At 47.0% G+C, this 21,343-nt stretch overlaps 1 protein-coding gene across 5 annotated transcripts in view; it reads left to right on the forward strand.

The window, feature by feature from the left end:
• Positions 1–225: 225 nt before the first annotated feature.
• Positions 226–21,343, forward strand: part of MARCHF2 (membrane associated ring-CH-type finger 2) — a 93,782-nt gene continuing 72,664 nt past the window's right edge. For 2 of the 5 annotated variants that reach the window (XR_006287422.1, XM_037885460.2), the window contains exon 1: positions 226–441. The gene's annotated coding sequence lies outside the window, so the exon portion shown is untranslated. Of the gene's footprint in view, positions 467–21,343 lie in introns of all 5 variants that reach the window. The other 3 variants (XM_043535750.1, XM_043535751.1, XM_037885461.2) reach the window with 3 other exon arrangements.

Raw genomic sequence — 21,343 nt, forward strand, 5'->3', positions numbered from 1 at the left:
GCTCCGGCCGGCCGCGCCCCGGCCCCTCGCGCGCGCCCCGCGACGGCCCCCGGAGGCAGCCCCTCCCCCACGCTGAGGGGCGCGGGTAGGCCCCGCCCCTCGCCATCCCGGGCCGCGGCTGGATTACGCTCTTCCCCAGACTGCTCGTAGCTCGAGCCGTCCAGGTACTGCCATGACGTCTAGAGTCAGGTCTGGCAGACGATTGGGCGAGATGTCTATCCTTCTGTGTAGTCCCGTGCGCTGATTGGCTGTATGGGTGTGGGCGGGGCTATTCTCGGCCGCCGTGACAGCAGGAGGGAGGCAGTAGGCGGCGTCCGGCGGCCGCTGGAGCCGGGGTATGGGGCGGACCAGGCCCCGCTGAGACTTCGCCCGGGGCACCGGGACCGGCCGGTGGTCGTGCCCGACGGCGTCGTGCGATAGGCCCTGGGTGCTACTGGGACGGTGAGGGGGACCCTACAGGCGGCGGGTGCGTGACTGTGATGGGGGGGGAGCTGGGGCGACCCCGGGGAGGGGGCAGCGGGGGCCGGGGGCGGCTGGCGCTGCAGCAGGGACTGGCGTTGGTGGGGAGCGGAGGGGACCCTGCGGGGAGGGCACTCTGGGGGCGGGGGAAGCAGTGACAGGGCTCTGAGGGCAGCGAGGGCGGAGTCCTCCTGGGGAGAACTGGGGGATGTGAGGGTTGGGGGTTTAGGGAGATGACAGCTGCCCTCATGGGGCGGGGGCTCGCCTCTGCTTGGGACCGTCTTCCCTGCGTAGCTGGGGAATGCTGGGGGCAAGGGCTAGCTGGAGGAGGGCTGGTCTGGGGGGCTCTGGAGCCCCACACTGGTGCTGGAGAAGCTGCTCCCATTCCCCACACCGCCCGAGGTGCTGCGCTGGCCCAGGGCAGCTGGCGGGGGCAGTGTCAAGTCAGTTCGCCTCGAAGCTAGATACTTCCTGCCCTGAACTCCCCGAGGCTGAGGCAGGTTCTCTGGGGCAAGGGACAAGAGCTGGTTGTGCCAGCATTTCCCTGAGGCTACTAGGCTGTCGGTCTGTCTAGTTGCCCAGTGAAATTTGGGATTCCTATCTGCCTGTTGGAGTGTTTAACTGTTGCTTTCCAGCTGTAGTTGTTCCCCTGTCCCTTTCAGGTTCTGGTCTTTCGTCTTTAATGCTGGCAATGGTACTTGGTCTGAATTTTAATATGCCCACCTTTGCCATGCTGGATAAGCTTTCACACCTCTCCTCTTCCAAGCATCTACAAAGTAAATAGTGTGATGTCTTAAGTATATTTTGTTCCATGATTAAAATATGTAATATAATAATGTTTAGCTCTTACATTTCCTTTTTTCATTAGATCTCAAAGCATTTCACAGTCCTTAATGTATTGCTCCTCCCAATACTCCTGTGAGGTAGGGAAGTAAAAGCCATAGGTTTCTCCAAGCTTCACATTTAGATTAGGGCTCTGGTATCCAGTATTGTGTTGTCTTTCTGTTGTTGTTGCTTTTATTGTAGGACACTTCCGGGGGTAGGACCTTGTTTTCTTAGCACTCTGCAAACTCCAGCATAGTCAGAATTCAATTGAGTGCTCTCTCAAACTTCTCTGGGGTTCTGTCACCAAATACAGCAAGATTAATCTTGAGTTCTCCATAGTGGACTCTGCTCTTCAGCTCTAGCCTGGGGTCAGTGTGAGCAAGCCTCCCTTTGTCCAGGTGTTTGATTTCACATAGGCAGTGTGACACCTGGTGGTGTCCAGTCAATAAAGTTTGCTGAGGAGATACAAGGCTGGGTGGTGTTGGTATGTTTTTGGCAATTGAGCCTACGTTATCTTGCAACTTATCCGTGAGTTGTCATATTGAAGGGAAAAGAGGCAGGGGCAGCAGTGATTTCTGCAGATCTGTGCATGTGAATGCTCTTGGGGATGGGGAGCAGCTACGCTCTGGGGCCAGTTCAGGAGAAATTATTGCAGCAATGATAATGCTGCACCATCCACTCAGGATAGGTCTTGTAAGGTCAGTAGCACCTTGTAATTGACTGCCTTGAACATTGCAAAGATACTGAATAGTATCAGTGTTGAGGTTTGTTCTCTTTCAGTTGCCATAAAGAGGTTGTTGACTAGCTTTTAGGGCTTGTCTCTGTGTCACATAGAATCATAGAATATCATGGTTGAGAAGGGACCTCAGGAGGTCATCTAGTCCAACCCCCTGCTCAAAGCAGGACCAATCCCTAATTTTTGCCCCAGATCCCTAAACGGTCCCCTCAAGGATTGAACTCACAACTCTGGGTTTAGCAGGCCAATGCTCAAACCACTGAGCTGTCCCTCCCCCGAGTCATGGATTGAAACCTGACTGTGGAGAGTCCATGTCAGCATGGCTAAATGGGGAAGGTTGGAGGCAGGACACTAGTAGGAAGTGTGTGTTGGTACCAAGGATTGGCTTTTTAAGACCTGGTAGACTGTTGCATTCTCCAGGGGCCTGGTAGGTTGCCTTCTCTGAAGGAGTTGTAATTTCCATTGTATGGCTCTATTGTTGTTCACTGGCTTTCCCTACTTAGAATAGGCAAGGATCTGTTTCAGAAGTAGTGTCCAGATGTGTTTCAGAGCAATCTAAGGTGTGTATATGTGTGGTGGTACTGAGTTCATTCAGAGTTGTCAGGATGAATATTGCTCTCTATTCTGGTCCGATCCTCTTATCTTGTCCTCCAAAAGTTCAGATTTTAAAAATCCAAACCCCTGAACGATGTAGTTAAGACTTTGTCTACACTAGCACTTCTGTCAGCAAAACTTTTGTCGGTCAAGGGTGTGAAAAAACACATCCCTGACCGACAAAAACGCTGGTGTGGACAGCAAGTTTCCAGTTTAGAACTAGCCCTTGTGCCACAAGGGGGTGGCATTTAGAAGATACCATCCTACTTTTCCACCCCCAATCAAGAAGGAACTAAATCAAAGGGGCCAGCAAAGCGCATGGGCGTGTTGAAGTCTGACCAAAGAAGAACCCAGCTTAAGGAGTCCAGGGGAGCTCAGAGAGCAGCACAGTCATATTTTAGTATTTGCTCACTTTATACTGAGTGGTGTCTTATTCTGGCATCTCACATGGGCAGAGCTTGGAAGAAGACTGCCACACTTTAACTTATCTTGCTCAGGGGTGTGGAATTCTCTCTCCCCTGAGAGACAAAGCTAAGCCATTGTAACTTTTCAGTGTAGCCCACCCCTTTTCTAAAATAAAATCTGAGATTCTGAAGGACAATTTAATATTGGGGGGGCATAACAGTTGTCAAGTATATAAAAGGTTGTTACAAGGAGGAGAATGAAAAAAATTTCCCCTTAACCTCTGAGGATAGGACAGGAAGCAGTGGTCTTAAATTGCAGCAAGGGTGGTTTAAGTTGGATGGTAGGAAAAACTTCTCAACTGTCAGGGTAGTTAAGCACTGGAACAAATGGTCGAGGGAGGTTGTGGAATCTCCATCATGGGAGGCTTTTAAGATCAGGTTAGACGAACTCCTGTCAGGAATGGTCTAGTTATTACTTAGTTCTGCCTTGAGTGTAGGGGACTGGATTAGATGATTGGTTGAGGTCCCTTCCAGTCCTACACTTCTATGATTCTATGCTTGTTGTAATGAGCATTTTACTGAAAACAAACATTGGGACCTCTTATGTTGTAGACCACGTGCTAGAAGACTTATCTGCTAGAAAAGACAGTTGAGCCTGTAGTGGTGTGTAGTCTAGCAATCTGAACAGAGAGCTGGAAATCGTGGGGTTCTGTCACTGATTTAGCCTGCTGTGGCTCAGTCTTCTCATCTGCATAAAAGGGTCATCTGCCTCTTGGGCTGTTCAGAGACTTAATGTTTGTGGTCTTCAGAAAAGTGATACAAGTGCAAAGTACTGTGACTGATGATAATCTACTACTGTTAGTATAACTGTGTAGTCAGGCAACCTCAGAGCTTTAACAATGAATCAAGTGGACTCTTTTTCCGCCCCAAATCTTTCATGTAAACATCCTTCAGAAAGGTTTCAGAGTAGCAGCCGGGTTAGTCTGAATCCGCAAAAAGAAAAGGAGGACTTGTGGCACCTTAGAGACTAACAAATTTATTTGAGCATAAGCTTTCATGAGCTACAGCTCACTTCATTGGATGCATACGGCTGCTACTCTGAAACTTTCAGAAAGAGGCACTTATGACCTAATGCTGATAGCCTCTTTTAGGGAAATGGAGATTACATATTTTTGTTCAAAATGTAGCTTTCCCAGAATTAACATAATTCTAACAATTTCTAGTCCCTCCCAGGAAGTTTTATGTTACACTTCTTCAGCAGAGTATGAACTCTTTAAAATGTGGGCCATCATGCACGCCATGTTTAAAACCCGGTTAATTAGCTTAATTTTTGAAAACAAGAATCAAACATTTTTTATCCTACACTATATTTTTAAGCAGATCTAGGGCCTAATCCTTAAAAGTGTTGAGAATCTTCAACTCCCATTAAAGTCAATGGGAGTTGAGGGTGCTCATCTCTTTCCAGGAGGCTTTCAGCACATTACACAAGTAGGCTCTTAATGATTTAATGTTGATACTATATGTAACAAAGGTTTTGGAAGATAATATAACATCCTCCTCTTCTCTTTCAGTCTGGTGTCACTGCATCATACTCATTTCTTGAACAAAGAAAGAACTTGGAAACTCATACTTTGTTCTTTAATTTATGCAGACATAAATATTATGTTTGTATTTGAAAGGATTTTTCTTATAATTGGTTTTGTATGCCTGTTGTATCCTCTTGTCTTTGTGGACTCATACTGAATCTCATTTGTCAGGCTGTGTTGCTGTTGGCATACAAAGAATTGTCTGGCATAATTGGTCAAGCTTACGAAAGTACAGAAACACAGTGCTTGTTTGTAGAACTACCTGTCATGGCTCAGTTTCACCTTCCTCTGCAACATAGGACACAGATCACTTGCAGGTTTAGACTAGTGTAAATGGCAGATTTTCTGTAGCTTGAAATCTTTAAACCATGATTTGAGGACTTTAGTAACTCAGCCAGAGGTTATGGGACTATTACAGGAGTGGGTGGGTGAGGTTTTGTGCCTTGTGCAGGAGGTCAGACTAGATGATCATGATGGTCCCTTCTGACCTTAAAGTCTGAGTACAGTTGCACCTATGTTCCCCCTCTTGTGGTTCCTTAAGGGCTCCCAGCTTCTCGGCCATCACCTCTCTTGGGCAGAGACATATCTCTCTTTCTCTCCTGACTGAAGTATTTCCAGGCTGCACAGTTCCCTGCCTAGACTGTAATTTCCCCAGCAAGCCAGACTGCTTAAACAGCCCAGCATCTGTGCCTTGCTTTCTATCTGAAGGCTATGATCAGCTGTAGCCACCAGCATCACAAGTTACCACACAGCTCTTTCTAAGCAAGCACATTTATTCTTAAGATGGAAGCATTACAGTGAAAACCTACTAAAAACAATAAAAGAACCTACACAGATGTCCATAAATTTACCAGAGATTATCCCCCAACTAGTACCAGGACTGTAAGCTGAGCCTGGCTGGGGCTGACTGTTTGGTTTCCTCTTCATTTTTCTTTTTCCCTATCTGCGACCAGAAGCGGAGAGAAGCAGTGGTAGGAAGCGACTCAGGGAGGGTAACTTAGAGGGTATTCCCGGAGGTCGAATGCTGCCAACCCTCCTAGGGCCCTGGTTTGGAGTCCAGTGGAGTGGGTGGGCCTGGGCTCCCCTACCACTGCCCCACAACTGAGTGGACGCTAACCACTAGGCCTCCCAACCGACTGACAATCCTATTACAAGCTCCTGCAAAGGGCTTTTTCTGAGGTCACAAGTTCATAACAGCCCTAGCTCAGAACCAGCACAATCACAAATTGTTAAGTCTTCCCTTTATACAGCTGATTGTTCATACACTTGGAATCTGTAAATCCATGTTGTAAGATTAGCAGGTACCCCATCCCAAGAGAACTTGTTTAGTATTGCTCTCCATCACCACTGTCCTCTGCTCCCTCTCCTCTTCTGTGTCCCTTGCTCCAATGACAAACTTATGGCTGGATGGTGGGTTTGTGACATTAGAGGCACTTCTTCCTCACAGGACAGTTGATGGTGTCATATGAACACGGTTATTGGGTGGGGAGACTGTGACATAAGAGGGCAACGCTTTTTTGAGGCCTGTTAATCTGAACAGCTCTCCAACAACTCTTATTATACACTTACAGGTTATGGACTTTCTAATGACTAGTAGAGCAGAAGACCACTTTACCAGGATTTTATTAATTCAGACACACGTGACATGCAGACTCTACAGCAGGGGTCAGCAACCTTTCAGAAGTGGTGTGCCGAGTCTTCATTTATTCACTTTAATTTAAGGTTTTGGGTGCCAATGCTACATTTTAACATTTTTTAGAAGGTCTCTCTCTATGTCTATATATTATATAACTAAACTATTGTCATATGTAAACAAGGTTTTCAAAATGTTTAAGAAGCTTCATTTAAAATTAAATTTAAATGCCGATCTTACACCGCCGGCCTGCTCAGCCCTCTGCCGGCCTGGGGTTCCGTTCACCTAGGCCGGCAGCGGGCTGAGCGGGGCCTGTGGCCGGGACCCCGGGCCGGCAGCGGGCTGAGCGGGGCCGGCGGCCGGGACCCCGGGCCGGCAGCGGGCTGAGCGGGGCCGGCGGCCGGGACCCCGGGCCGGCAGCGGGCTGAGCGGGGCCGGCGGCCGGGACCCCGGGCCGGCAGCGGGCTGAGCGGGGCCGGCGGCCGGGACCCCGGGCCGGCAGCGGGCTGAGCGGGGCCGGCGGCCGGGACCCCGGGCCGGCAGCGGGCTGAGCGGGGCCGGCGGCCGGGACCCCGGGCCGGCAGCGGGCTGAGCGGGGCCGGCGGCCGGGACCCCGGGCCGGCAGCGGGCTGAGCGGGGCCGGCGGCCGGGACCCCGGGCCGGCAGCGGGCTGAGCGGGGCCGGCGGCCGGGACCCCGGGCCGGCAGCGGGCTGAGCGGGGCCGGCGGCCGGGACCCCGGGCCGGCAGCGGGCTGAGCGGGGCCGGCGGCCGGGACCCCGGGCCGGCAGCGGGCTGAGCGGGGCCGGCGGCCGGGACCCCGGGCCGGCAGCGGGCTGAGTGGCTCAGCCCACTGCCGGGCTGGGGTTCCATCCGCTGGCCCCTGCCAGCCAGGGTCCCAGCTGCCGGCCCCGCTCAGCCCACTGCTGGTCTGGGGTCTCGGCCCTGAACACATAGAGTAGGTACCTACTTTCTCCCTGGTTCTGGCCCATTCTCTTCCTCTCTCTGCACTGAGACGAGGGTGGGAGTGCACTGAGAACAGGGCTGGGGGTGAAGGAGCAGGCTGGGGGTTGGGGTGCAGGGTCTGGCCAGGAGCTAGAACGAGGGAGGGGGCTTAGGGTTCAGGCAGGAGGTTTGGGTGTGTAGTGCTTACCTGGGCGGCTCCCATTTGGTGTGAGGGGTGCAGGTGGGAATATATGTGTGTGTGTGTGTGCGTGCAGGAGCTCCCGTTTGGTGCGAGGGGTGGGGGTGGGGATGTGGGGGGTGCAGGAGTCAGGGCAGGGGGCGGGGGGCTGGGTATATGTGGGGGATGCCGGAGTCAGGGCTGGGGTTGTGGGGGGGTGCAGGGGTCAGGACACAGGGCTGGGTGTGTGTGAGGAGGGTTCAGGGGTCAGGGCACAGGGCTGGGTGTGTGTGAGGAGGGTTCAGGGGTCACGGCAGAGGGCTGGGGGTGTGTGAGGGGGTGCAGGGGTCAGGGCAGAGGGTTGGGGGGTGTGGGCTGGGGTTGTGGGGGTGCTCCCAGCCCCCTGCCCTGAGCGGCTCATGGCAGGGGGCTGGAGGGGATATGCCAATTCCACCCCCTTCCCCAAGGTCCTGGGAGCAGAGAGCGCACTGCGGCTCCGTTTTTCCCTCTCCACCTCGGTAGCAAGGGCCGTCAGCTGATCAGCCGCAGGGAGGGAGAAAAGGAGGGGCAGGAACCCCGCACGCTGGGGGAAGAGGTGGGGGGAGGGGGAAGCTTGCCTGCCCTGCAAGGAGAGAGCAGTGGGCGGAGAAGAGTGGGCCGGGCAGGATTTTTATTTGCACGCTGCTGTCCCTGGCAGACAGCAGAGTGCCATTAAAAATTGGCACGCGTGCCATAGGTTGCCGACCCCTGCTCTTCAGTATAGAACCATAGTAGAGATGTGATGGAATCTTCTCCCCCAGACTCCTCTGATCTTGGGTCCATTGGACACAGTGGACTGAACTGGAATAACACAGGAGAGATGGGGTTGTGGATGTCGAAGGGAGCCACAGCAGGTACAAATGATGAAAGGAGTCTGTGATTCCTGTAAGGGCAGGAGATGGCTAAGCCATCTTTAGGATACATACCATGTATGTGTATCCTAATCCAGACTTCACAGCATGCATGCTTGGGTAACTGTCTGTGTGGCTAAGCTTTTTTTAAAAAAGAAGTATACTTGAGGGGCTTTCCTTTTTTGTAAGGTATCAGTACGCTTCTTGGCTGAACAAGCTCAGAGAATGAGGTTGGCTGTTACCCAGTTCACGGGAGCACCCTCAGATTAATTAAATGCAAAACAAACCTTTTAATGAACACTAGTGTTGCACAGTTCAGAACTTATTTCAGGAAGTGCTAATGTTAAGGTTGAACACGAAACTGTAGCTCTCTGTTGCACATGTGCGTTGTAACAATCTTCAGTTGCATGATCTCATGTTCTGTCTTTATAGTATCATACATGTGTGTCTAAGTTTGTAGAAAAGATGCCACAGATCAATTCGGGTTCCCCTTGCTGGCAGCCCTCCAGATTGCTAGGAAGGGATCCACCATTGAATACCCATGTGTCTTTAGCATCTGGACTCTGAACAGAGCCCAGGCACTGTCCCTGTCTTGGGTCTCGGTGCACACACTTGGGATGCAGAGCCCCTGTCTAGCCCCCCCATTCTGAGAGTTTAGACCATGTGGTTCCTCTACCCAGTCCCTGGAACCAGTGCTGATGCCTTGAACTTCTCCTGGAGCTTAAACACAGTCTCTCCTGGAACACCACCCAAGGTGTGAGCCTTCTGTCTCTCCTCTTCGGGGGGGCTGGTGGTAGAAGTAACACTTAACACACACAGAATTCTGTATAAAAGAGTCTAACACCATTGTTCTTTAGTTAACAAATAAAGCATAAGAGAGTACAGATCATTTAGAAAACTTCAAACATCCTAAATGCAGTGCCCCTGGCTAGCTCACCCTTCCCTTGGAGTCCTTGGAGGCTCTCTTTATTCAGAGGAGCAGGCTTCCCCTTTGGGCCCTACATGCAGCTCCTCTCTTCAGCCATTTTCACCAGCTAAAGCTGAAGGAGCAAAGAGGTCCTGTCCTTTTTTAACCTTCCAGGCCCTTTGTCAGGTGACCACCTGGTCAGTCCCAATAGGTGATCTCATTGCTAGCTGTGGTGGGGTGTACAAACCCCACACTGGGCAACACAGAGTTAACAATCTAATGTAGCTCAGGGCATGGGCAGGAGGAATAATAGGCCAGGGGAGGCTAAGCCTCTCCTAAGCCAAGCCCTGGCCCTACCCACACTGCACCCTGTTCCCAAAGCTGGTGCCAGCTCGGTGCCAGCTCAGCTCCAGCCATATGCCAGCAGGTGGCTGGGGCCAGCGAGCGGCCTGGCCCTGGGGCCAGCGAGCAGACCAGGGCCGTTCGGCCGTGGCTCCTCCAGCTGTACGCTCAGGGCTCTGGCAGGCATTGGGGGTGGGGGGGGGGGGTGGAATCTGGCTCGGGTGGAAGGGGCGAGGCCTCATGGCTAGCCTCCCCGAAGCAGGGGCTCATGCACCGTCCATGGCTAAGGGTTCCCTGCCCTGTCAGCGCACCTGTGAGAAATGTCAGAATTTGAAGGAAGAGCTTAAAAGCCCAGTCCAGTCAGTGGCACACTTCTGAGAAGAGAAGGTCTCCAGTATTCAGCTCCTGGAGCAAGGGCTGACTAAAGATTAAAAACTGCTCAGTTGATCACTGCCTGGTGACCCCTCCCAGGAGGGAGGAAGAGCGGACCTGTTGTGGATCCACTTGTGATGCCTTTACACTAGCCAGTGAGCCTAGTTGGGCCCCCAGCTTTCCAGAAGAGAACTTTACCACATCTGAGAGGCAATTGGTTTGTGTTTAGTGACAACCCCTGGAAGGGGTGGACTATCTGGGGCTCAGGCCTCCGCCTGAGCCTCTTGAGACTGGGCAGGTGTACAGGAAAAGCCACATACCCCGAGAGCAGAATGCTGGTGCACAGCCCTGGGGGTGCCCTGGCAAAGGGACCTTGTACTGTAGAATATGCTCCACTGGCTACTGATTTAAAAGTCATTGGCATATTCTTAAGAGGACAGATGTAAATAAATTGAAAACTAAATTCTTTCCAAAAAAGTTCTGACATAAAATTGTTTTCCTTTGGTTACTATATTAAATAGTAGTTGTATAAAGACAGATGTGTTAATGAAAGATGATTGGTACATGGCTTATGAAAAGTGTTAATATTGTAAGTCAATGGTAATTTCCTGTGTATGCTAACACTTAATACTGTTTGCTGCTTCTTATACAGCAGATGAAGCGTGACTTATGTTTTTCTGTGTACTCATCATTTTAAATTACCTTCAGTCAATCTGGCATAGATGGGTAGTACAAGATGCTATACAAGTGTATTTAAAGAAAATATTGAATCTGAGAACTAATATGTGATCATGCAGTTTGTATCATGATACATGCACAAAGTGGAACTGAGGTAAGGTTTGTATGGACAGCCTTAATATTGACTCTTTAAGACATAAATTTGTTATGCACTGTTAAGGTTACAGGGTTAGAGTGTGTGTAGATGTATAGTTACATTATAAAGATAAGGCTGAACTAAGTTTTTTGCATTTAGTATCAGTGATTCAACTTCTTTATGTGTGAAAAATACGTATAACCATCCCAAGCTCATAGCACTTACTCTTGGAGTAATGAGTGAATTTCCATTAAGGAGCTCCACATGGCCCTACTGGCTCCCAAAAAATCTGCCACAAGTTGGCTTCCTGCTACTACCCTGCTCCCAAAGTTTCACACCATGATTCCAACTCCACCTCTCAGCTTTGAATCCCTGTGGACTTTCTGAAGATCACTGGACCTGCTGTAGACATTAGTGCAGCACACACAATCAAATATGGATATTGTAAGATCCAGAGCAGTTCCTGTGTCCCCTTTAAAAATCTGAAGGGAGGGCGATCTGGTGTGGGAGTTAGGAAGTAGGCGGCAGATAATCAGGAAAACTGGCTTTGACTCATAGACATGGGCAGGCATCAAGGTCTGTGTGGCCTTGGAAAGTCATGCAGGAGCTCTGAAAGCACCCCCCGGAAGCAGTGGCAGTCAGGCCACTTGATGCATTGTGCAATTGATTGTACACATATTGGCACATGGTAATGGAGCTCAAAGTTGGGTTCCGTGATTCTGCATCACTTACCTCTCCTCCTCTATCCTCGCTTGGATCAAAGCAGTTCTGTTATCTGGGGGAAGATGCCACCACGTTTTGTTCTGTGTTTGTACAGAGCTTAGCACTCTGGGCCCTGGTCCAAGACTGGTGCTCCTGGTTCTACTGCAACACAGATAATACATATGCCTCCAGTGGGTGTGATGATTATGCCACTTTCCTCTGGGTGGGGTGAGGTGTGGAATTGGAGATGAAAGTTCTGATAGCTGCATGAGAAGATCCTTCTGCTGCATGGGTGAGCCAGGTAGCATGCAGAAGCTTATACCACCATGGATTATAAACTCTCTGGGGCAGGGACAATCTGTCACTGTATGTTTGTACAGCATCTGGCACAATAGGGTCCTGACCTTTGTTGGGACTTTTAAGTACTACCATATTACAAATAATAAACTGAAACATGATTTTCTTCTACAGACGGGTCTGGGCAGTTTCAGATACTCTTAAGAAAAGCTGCATGACTGTCACAGCAATGAGTTCTCTGGCAAAAAAACGTGGCCTATATTTTCAAAATTGACTAGCGATTATGGGTGCTTCAGTGTTGGGGGGGGGGGGCATCCAAAATCACTACTCACTTCTATCAATATAGGCCTCTGACTCTTACGGTTTTGTTATAAAAAGTGCTGACCCTTGTTACCCCATCCAGCTTACTGCTGGGCAAGGTGCCTCTATTAGTCTACACCTTTCACCCAGTATCGTCTGAGGTAGTGCATAGGATTTTTAATAGTTTTTACTCATAAAGATTATGAAAGTGGTTTAAACTACATTTTTTGTAAAATATTAATCACGTTTATTACAGTAGTGCCTACGGACCAACCAAGAATGGCTCCCATTGTGCAAGGCACAGTACCAACAAAGCAACAGACAGTTTCTACCCCGAAGACGTGACAATCTAAATAGACCAGAGAGAGACAGGGTGGGGACCAGCAGAGGGACCAACGTGAGGGCATCAAATGGCATGTTAGTTCCACATTTTACGGGGGATGGATTTAGTTAGGAAGGGATCAGCTAAATGGGAAGGGAAGAGAAGTGAGCGGGGGTAGGGTAGGAGAGGGTAAGAGGAGCAGGGGTGGAGTGAAGCTGAGGTGAAGGGACTGTGAGGGAGGGGAAGGCTCGGAGCAAACAGCCTGTCAGCACAGGGCGGTAGAAAGTTCTTTACCGCGCAGATGTCCCTGCTATGGCAGCTTCTGCCCATCCGGATGGAGCCTCTGGCTGGTTGGTTCCTCTCTGCAGTTTTTCCCCCAACTAAGGACCACCTAGGTCCTAGTGCCTCCAGAGTATGACAGGTTTCAGAGTAGCAGCCATGTTAATCTGTATTCGCAAAAAGAAAAGGACGACTTGTGGCACCTTAGAGACTAACAAATTTATTTGAGCATAAGCTTTTGTGAGCTACAGCCCACTTCATCGGATGCTTATGCTCAAATAGATTTGTTAGTCTCTAAGGTGCCACAAGTCCTCCTTTTCATTCAGAGTATGACTGACCCACAACTGTACAGGGAAGACTGAGGAAGAGTGATCCTGTGTAGGCTCCATTTTGCCCTCCTCTCCTCTCTCCACCCCAGTGCAACAGTCCCTGGTTTGGTTGCTTCTGTAGCTGCTCCTATTGACTGGAGTCTCATGAATAAATGACTTTCTTCAGAATTTTCCACGGACAACAATATAAAATTAAAATACGGTTGAGCCATGCCTTCCCCATTTTTCACTAACACATGACTCTGTTTTTCCTGTGACAAAACAGTGACCCTTCCAATTTTTTTTTTGGCCTGGGCAAACAAGCAGCTTTGTTCATAATTGGTATTTTAACTTTTGCAACACATGGACCGTTTTCGCACATGGAAAAGGCTGTGTGTGAGACAAATTTCAGGTGCAAATATGACTCAGTCATAGTCCAACAATTGTTATGACTTTTGGACAGTAGGAAGAACAACATTTTTTTTAATATAATGTCTCAAAAATGACAAAGAAATTTCCAAAAACATTTTAATTTGGGGAAGATTCCAAGCATGGAAAAACTTGACCCAAAAGCTGAGAGTTTCAGAAAGCTAGAATGATCAGATACAGGTAATGGGGCTAAATGGGAAATTGTCTTGCATTTTGACCTCTAACACTTGCTACCTGTGGCTGTTCATAATTCTGAGCTTTTTATTCACTTTTTAAGGGAAACTATTCATTTTTTTTTAAAAAGAACAGGCTTTCAGCAATTTGACAGGTAAATTAAAATTATTTTAGACACCCCCCCCCCTTAACTTGCTGCCCCCAAACTTTTCCCTTATCTCTGTTGTTCCCTCCATGCAAATCAGCAAGGCTTTTATCCCCAGAATACATGGCATTTCCAGTTAATCAAATATATTACAACTAGAACAGGGAGAGAGAGAATGAGATTTCCAATTGTGATTATAATGTGGGAGAGGAGAGGCTTGGCTTCCTGGCCAATAGGGAGGGAACGTGTGTGAGAGAGGGGGGAAATAAGTCAAAATGTAATAGTCTCAAAAGCCCATTTGCCTCTGTGACATAGGACCCTAAATCTCATTGTAAGTAAATGAGGACAGTTAACAATAGAACTGCATGTACGTTTTAGAGCTCTCCAGTTGCTGGGCGAGTGAAGCTAAGCATGTGTGTTTGGTGGAAAATGGTTTCAAAATACATTCAGTGCAGAAAGACTTGTATATTCAAAATTAATCGTATAGTTATTTTTGTACTGTAATTATGTAAATTGCATTCAGATTAATAATAGTAGGCAGCAGTTTAGGAAATCACATACTAGATGGCAGTGGTTCTCAACCTATTTACCATTGTGGCCACGAGCTGCAGGTTGAGAACCACTCCTATATGGCTACTGAGAAATAACCATGCGTCAATTATGTAAATGGCGCGCCCACAGCCAATAGGAGTGCAGGAACTTGTATAAATGAGAGCTGTAATTCTACATTAGCAAGTGTCCAGGACACCTTTGTTGTGGATGAGGATTCCAGTTCAGTTCATTTTATAGTTTGTCTCCAAGTGAACCTTACTATTCATCTCCAAAGTGGGTGTTCTCTAGTTGATCACTAATGGAGCAGGCGGCTGTCTGTCTCTATTTTCAGTTGCTTTCTTGTAAAGTTTGGCTGAATTTGGTTCCAGTTTACCTGGGAACCCTCTCCTAATGCTGTAGTTCTTCATTCCAGGTGTTGGTGATTACCATATAATATGCTACTATAGTAAAGAAAGAGCAGAGAACTCTCCTCAATTATGATGTTGTAGCAGATGGCCCTTCTGAGACGTTATCAGAATTAAACATGCATCTGACTTTGGCACTTCCATCAGGCATGGTCTAATCTTTCAAATATAAGTCATAATGATAACTCACTCATTTAGTCAGATCATCAGTTTTCTTTTCAATTAGGTGTTGATCTTCCAGTGTTAGAAGTTTGAACCTCATCTTGTCTAGGGACCGAATGGCTCGGCAGCAGTTCTGCAGAAAAAGACCTAGGGGTTACAGTGGACGAGAAGCTGGATATAAGTCAACAGTGTGCCCTTGTTGCCAAGAAGGCCAATGGCATTTTGGGCTGTATAAGTAGGGGCATTGCCAGCAGATCAAGGGATGTGATCGTTCCCCTCTATTCAACATTGGTGAGGCCTCATCTGGAGTACTGTGTCCAATTTTGGACCCCACACTACAAGAAGGATGTGGAAAAATTGGAAAGAGTCCAGCGGAGGGCAACAAAAATGATTAGGGGACTGGAACACATGACTTATGAGGAGAGGCTGAGGGAACTGGGATTGTTTAGTCTGCAGAAGAGAAGAATGATGGGGGATTTGATAGCTGCTTTCCACTACCTGAAAGGGGGTTCCAAAGAGGATGGATCTAGACTGTTCTCAGTGGTAGCAGATGACAGAACGAGGAGTAATGGTCTCAAGTTGCAGTGGGGGAGGTTTAGGTTGGATATTAGGAAAAACTTTCTCACTAGGAGGGTGGTGAAACACTGGAATGCGTTACCTAGGGAGGTGGTGGAATCTCCTTCCTTAGGTATTTTTAAGAACAGGCTTGACAAAGCCCTGGCTGGGATGATTTAGTTGGGGATTGGTCCTGCTTTGAGCAGGGGGTTGGACTAGATGACCTCCTGAGGTCCCTTCCAACCCCGATATTCTATTATTCTATGATTGTCATATACTGAAAAAATCACTTGTTTACTTGGTCTCTGACACGTAGGGAGTCCTTACAGCATAGAAACGTTGTTCCTTATTTCCTCATCTTACTGATAGAAACCGCCACAGGGATGAATGTTAGAGCAGTGTGAATCCTGCAGGGTTTGGTTCATAAACTCATTCCAGTTTTCATAGGGACTGGAAGCGAACCAGCCCTTAGAAGTTTTCTTGGAAGCTAGAGTTCAGACTTCAAGGAGAAACCCACCAATTTCCTTCTCCTTGGCTCACCCCCCTTCCCTGGCACTTTACCTTTGGGCCTTCATCTTCAGGCTTGGCCCAGGCCTCCCTGGGTAGGCAGATTCTCTGGTTTCTCAGGTGAACTGACTTCATACCATGTTCAGACATCTCAGACACAAAGCTTATTTTTGAGTTTTGATGCAAATATTTAATCCATTTCTAATGAATATTCTGTGGCTTCTGTGAGTGCACAAAGAAAAGGAGTACTTCTGGCACCTTAGAGACTAACCAATTTATTTGAGCATAAGCTTTCGTGAGCTACAGCTCACTTCATCAGATGCATACTGTGCAAAGTGTAGAAGATCTTTTATACACACAAAGTATAAAAGATCTTCTACACTTTGCACAGTATGCATCCGATGAAGTGAGCTGTAGCTCACGAAAGCTTATGCTCAAATAAATTGGTTAGTCTCTAAGGTGCCAGAAGTACTCCTTTTCTTTTTGCGAATACAGACTAACACGGCTGTTACTCTGAAACCTGTGAGTGCACAGCAGCAGCAAACTACATATCCCATGATCCCTAGCAGTCCATTAAGGAGATTGTATGATAGAAAGAGGAAGTTGAGGGGGAGTTAGGCCTGGCCTACACTAGAAAGTTCTACTGTCAAAACTTGCAATCTGCTGGCACAGCCTGGCTTAATTTTGTGTCCTACTATAAAATCCTCCACCTTCTCAGCATAGTTATGTTTGCTAGGTGAAGGGGAATAAGCCCTCTGCTGGTATAGATCTGTTGGCATAGGTACAACTAGAGAAGAACATCCATACTGGGTCAGACCAATGGTCCGTCTAGCCCAATATCTTGTCTTCCACCAGTGGCCAATGCCAGGTGTTTCAGAGGGAATGAACAGAACTGTCAATCAAGTGATCCATCCCCTGTCATCCACTCCCAGTTTCTGAGAAACAGAGGCTAGGGACATTTGGAGCCTGGTGTTGCATTCCTGACCATCCTGGCTAATTGCCATTGATGGACCTATCCTCCATGAGCTTATCTAGTTCTTTTTGGAACCCTGTTATACTTTTGGCCTTCACAAGATCCCCTGGCAATGAGTTTCCACAGGCTGAATGTGCATTGTGTGAAGAAGTACTTCCTTTTGTTTATTTTAAACCTGCTGCCTTTTAATTTCATTGTATGACCCCTAGTTCTTGTGTTATGTGAAGGAGTAAATAACATTTCCTTATTAAGTTTCTCCACACCTGTTGTGATTTTATAGGTCTCTATCATATCCCCTCTTCGGCCTGGTCTACACTAGGGGGGATCGATATAAGTTACGCAACTTCAGCTACGTGAATAATGTAGCTGAAGTCGACGTACTTAGATCTACTTACCGCAGTGTCTTCACTGCGATAGGTAGATTGCTGATGCTCCCCAGGGACTCCACCTACGCTTCTCGCTGAGGTGGAGTACTGGAGTCGACGGGAGAGTGCTCGGCTGTCGATTTATTGCGTCTTCACTAGATGCGATAAATCGACCCCCGCTGGATTGATCCCTCTGGAGGTAAATGTAGACATGCCCTGAGTCATCTCTTTTCCAAGCTGAACAGTCCCAAACTTTTTAATCTCACCTCATACAGAAGCTGTTCCATACCCCTAATAATGTTTGTTGCCCTTCTCTGTACCTTTTCCGATTCTAATATATCTTTTTTGAGATGTGGTGACCAGATCTGCACTCAGTATTCAAGATGTGGGCATACCATGGATTTATATGGAGGTGTTATGATATTTTCTGTCTTCTTATCTGTCCCTTTGCTAATGGTTCCTAACATTCTGTATATCTAGCTAGGAACAGTAATAGATGAATGTGTGTTGCTATGTTGGGAAGTGTAAACATATTAACTGCAGGTGTGTGAACGTGATTGGACAACTGAACAGTACTCTGCTCATGTTTTATGAAGATGAAGGCCTATCAGCATCTAAATAGTGTTATGCAAAGAGAAGACAATAGGTCTGGTTCACTTAAAATACTTAGTTAACTGTAACTGTTTTGAAATTATTGTGGAACCATAGTAATGTCTGCATAGTTCTTCTAGCGAGACAGTTTTAATTAGTAAATGTAAGTATTTATCAATTTGGACTGCACCCCAAAAAACTGATCCAGGGAGAGGGTTGTGCTATAGCCACCAATATAAATATAAGGTGATTTCAAGAAAATCTCTTCCCTCTATGGAATAAGCGTACACTGTGTGAATACCCAGTAGGCTCCAAACTGAAGAGCAAAAGAGAGTGCTGTGTGTAAATATGCACTACAAGCTCTGTGACAGGGCAGTGGTAAAATACCCTGCAACCTGCAGGCAGCTGCTAGTTTCCAGAAACAAAGACAATTGAAATCAAGTAAATGAAATAGACTGAAATAAAGTAATTTGGAAAAAATCTCTAAATGTAGGTTTCAAACTGTTTGGTAACAAAATGTATTGATTATAAATGATCAATATTGCCCATAAAAACTGAAATACAATGCAAATCAAATCCTGCCAAGCCTTGAGCTTGACAAGTTAGTTTTTCAAATCTTTTTAAGAGTGTACTCTCTTTGGAAGACTGTCTTCATCTGTGTTTGGAAAACAAGCTCATTTGAAGCCTGACCAGAATTTAAATAAACCAAGTCTTCAAACATTCTCTGGAACATATCTCTACAGTGGCCCCTCTAGGAACTACAGATTGTAGTCATCTGTCCCCACTGCAAGATAGGCAGGCCTAATTTTATTACTATTGAACACTAACACTGTGGCAGCTCTTAGAAGCCAGCCAGACCAGATTGCTAGGCGATATACAAACACTTAGAAAGTGACAGTTCCTGCCCTAAAAGTGGTTGCTATCTCTTCAGAAGGTCATGAAGCTGATTTTGGAGTAATTTGTTATGACTATTTGAAATTTCACTCCATGAGTGAGGGAAATAGCCCTTGCTGAAAAAATATAGTAGCTTATGGCATTAAGTCTGCCTCTGGAGCCTGCAAGGAGTGCTGGCACAGCCTCTTCCTTTGCTAAGGCTTGATAAAAAGTGTACTGAGTCAGTGGGACACTTGTTCCCTTGGCTTCAGTGAGCTTTGGATCAGCTCTATCCTTCTGTGATTTACTACTATGAAGCAGTGCCTGAAGAAGTGAGTTAATGATGGGAATCTTAACTCTGTGAAGGTCTTGATTCTTGTGCAATTAGATTCTCAATCTTAATGTTGCATTAAATAAACACAAGCCAGGAAATCCAGAAGTGGCCTGGTGAGTGATTACACCATGGATGTGCTCTACAGAACTTGAAAAATACTTTGAGATCCTTCAGGCTGAGAGCTTGCTGTATAAATGTAAGTTACTGTCCTGAGCTTTAATGACTTGATTGATGTCATAAAGCACTATAGAACTATTATTTTCATACTGAAAGGGCTCTCCTCAATTGCACGCTCATTCCGGGTCCATACTATTCTTATGAGTTACAAGTTTGAGCTAACCAGTATCTGGAGACCTGAAAATTCCTGGTGTATTTTCCTGCAACTTCCATTTTTGTTTCACTGTAGTAATCTCCTGATGGTGATCCCTCCTTTGTGTGTGTTACTGAGTACATGTTTGTAACAACGTTTAAAAGATGTATTAAAATTATTTATGTATAAATGTATGTGGGGCCCGGCCAGCTATCTCTTCAGATGCTTTCAGAGTATGACGTGGTGGGCTAAGCCAGATGAGTCATGTTGATGAACAGTTTTTTGAAGCTATGCCTCTGAATCATTAATCACAGCCACAAAACTCTCTGAAGCAGTTTGGGACCAGTGTTTGTAGTTGGGTTAAACCAGTTCTGAAGCTTTGTGACCATAGGACTGTCTGGAAACACACACATGTGCACATGCTGGAATAAGGGGGAGGAATGAACCAAAACCTCACCCCAGAATGCACATGGCAACAGGGCGCTATAGGAATCTGCAGAAACATGGTTTTGTGAGAAGCTGTCTGGATCTACCCCAGCTCCATCAGTTGCACAGGGTGGGAGGTGGTGATGACCGTTTCAAAACAGCCTTCCCCTCTTCAGAAACCGAAAGGCACAGGGATCTGTGGAAGACTCTCCAGAATTTGACTTTCGCCAGGGTCTGATTTTATCTTCTGCAGCCTCTGTGTGTATGTATGTAGTATCCTTACTGTTACACTGCAGCAAAGAATGCAGCCCTTTCTAGTGTATTCTTGAATAAAACCGTGTTAAGATGGAGTTTAAGGTTGAGAGCAGAGATTTATGAAATTACCAGTATTTTAGGGTAAAAAAAAAAAAAAAAATCACAAGTTAGTTGTAATTATTCCAAAAAACAAGCATCAGGAAATCCAGTTATGGTTTAACTTAAAAGCAATCCAAGCATATTGAGGTAGGGAAGTGCACAATTAAGGTACTTGAGACTCTGCTCTATAGTGATACCATGCAGTAACTACATGATTATGATTAAGGCACTTAGTGTCTGCAGTCTCAGGTTAGATTAAACTGATTTTTGGAACCATTTGGCACCACCCCACCCCCATCCCTGGTGTCAATTGTAAGTTGGATTAAAAAAGTCAAATTTCAAGTGAAGGTTCCAGTGGCAATGTTAACTTGGACATGCTGCACACAATGTGTATGACAGGTTCTGGAGTAGCAGCCGTGTTAGTCTGTATTCGCAAAAAGATAAGGTGCCACTAGTACTCCTTTTCTTAGTATATTTTACGTTGCACACAGAAACGCTGTACTGCACGTAGGCAACGTGGGTGAGTTAATGTTACTGGAACGTAAACATTTCCCGACTTTATTGTATTCAGGTGTCAAATCTTGCTCACTTTATTCACACAAATGGGACTGCTCAAGTGAGTAAAGCAAGGGGGATTTGGCCGCTAATCACCACTGTAACATTGCCTGAACGTAAAGTTTGTTTCTGGTATTGATACACTAAGGTAGCAACCCCCTTCTCCACTCCCAAAATACAGAAGAACTTCATCCAGGTAAAATGGGTTGGAACCAGTGCAATTTATCCCGCTTTGAAACTGGAGTAAGCTACACCAATATAAGTGCTATACTATATCGCTGCAGTGCATCTGCCATAGTGTAGATGTGCCAGATATCTCTGTTTGTGCACTGCACAGCGTGTCCACACCAATCTCCCTTCTCATGTACCTAAAGAATTCCTCATTGCTGGAAGATGCTTCCAGCCTTAGCACTTCATTTCCTGATTCTTCTGATCCTGGTTCTGGCTTTGCTTTCTGTGACTTTGAGCAGGTCACTTATCCTCTGTTCTGCAATTTCACCATTTAGTGTAATAACTGTCTACTTCATAAGGCTCTTGTAAAGCCTAAAAGTTCCCATGCAAATATTAAGGCTAGTCAGTGATGGGAATAGAACTCAGGATGTCTTGGCTCCTTGCCCTCTGCTCCCTCCTGTGTAGGTCATGGAGCCTTCTGGTGGAGGGAACAGTAGTCTTTGAAAGATTTGCCTGGCTTGTCCAATCCATAGACCAGGGGTGACCAAACTTACTGACCCTCTGAGCCGCAT

Source organism: Chelonia mydas, chromosome 25 (assembly GCF_015237465.2).
Source record: "Chelonia mydas isolate rCheMyd1 chromosome 25, rCheMyd1.pri.v2, whole genome shotgun sequence".
Classification (NCBI taxonomy): domain Eukaryota; kingdom Metazoa; phylum Chordata; order Testudines; family Cheloniidae; genus Chelonia; species Chelonia mydas.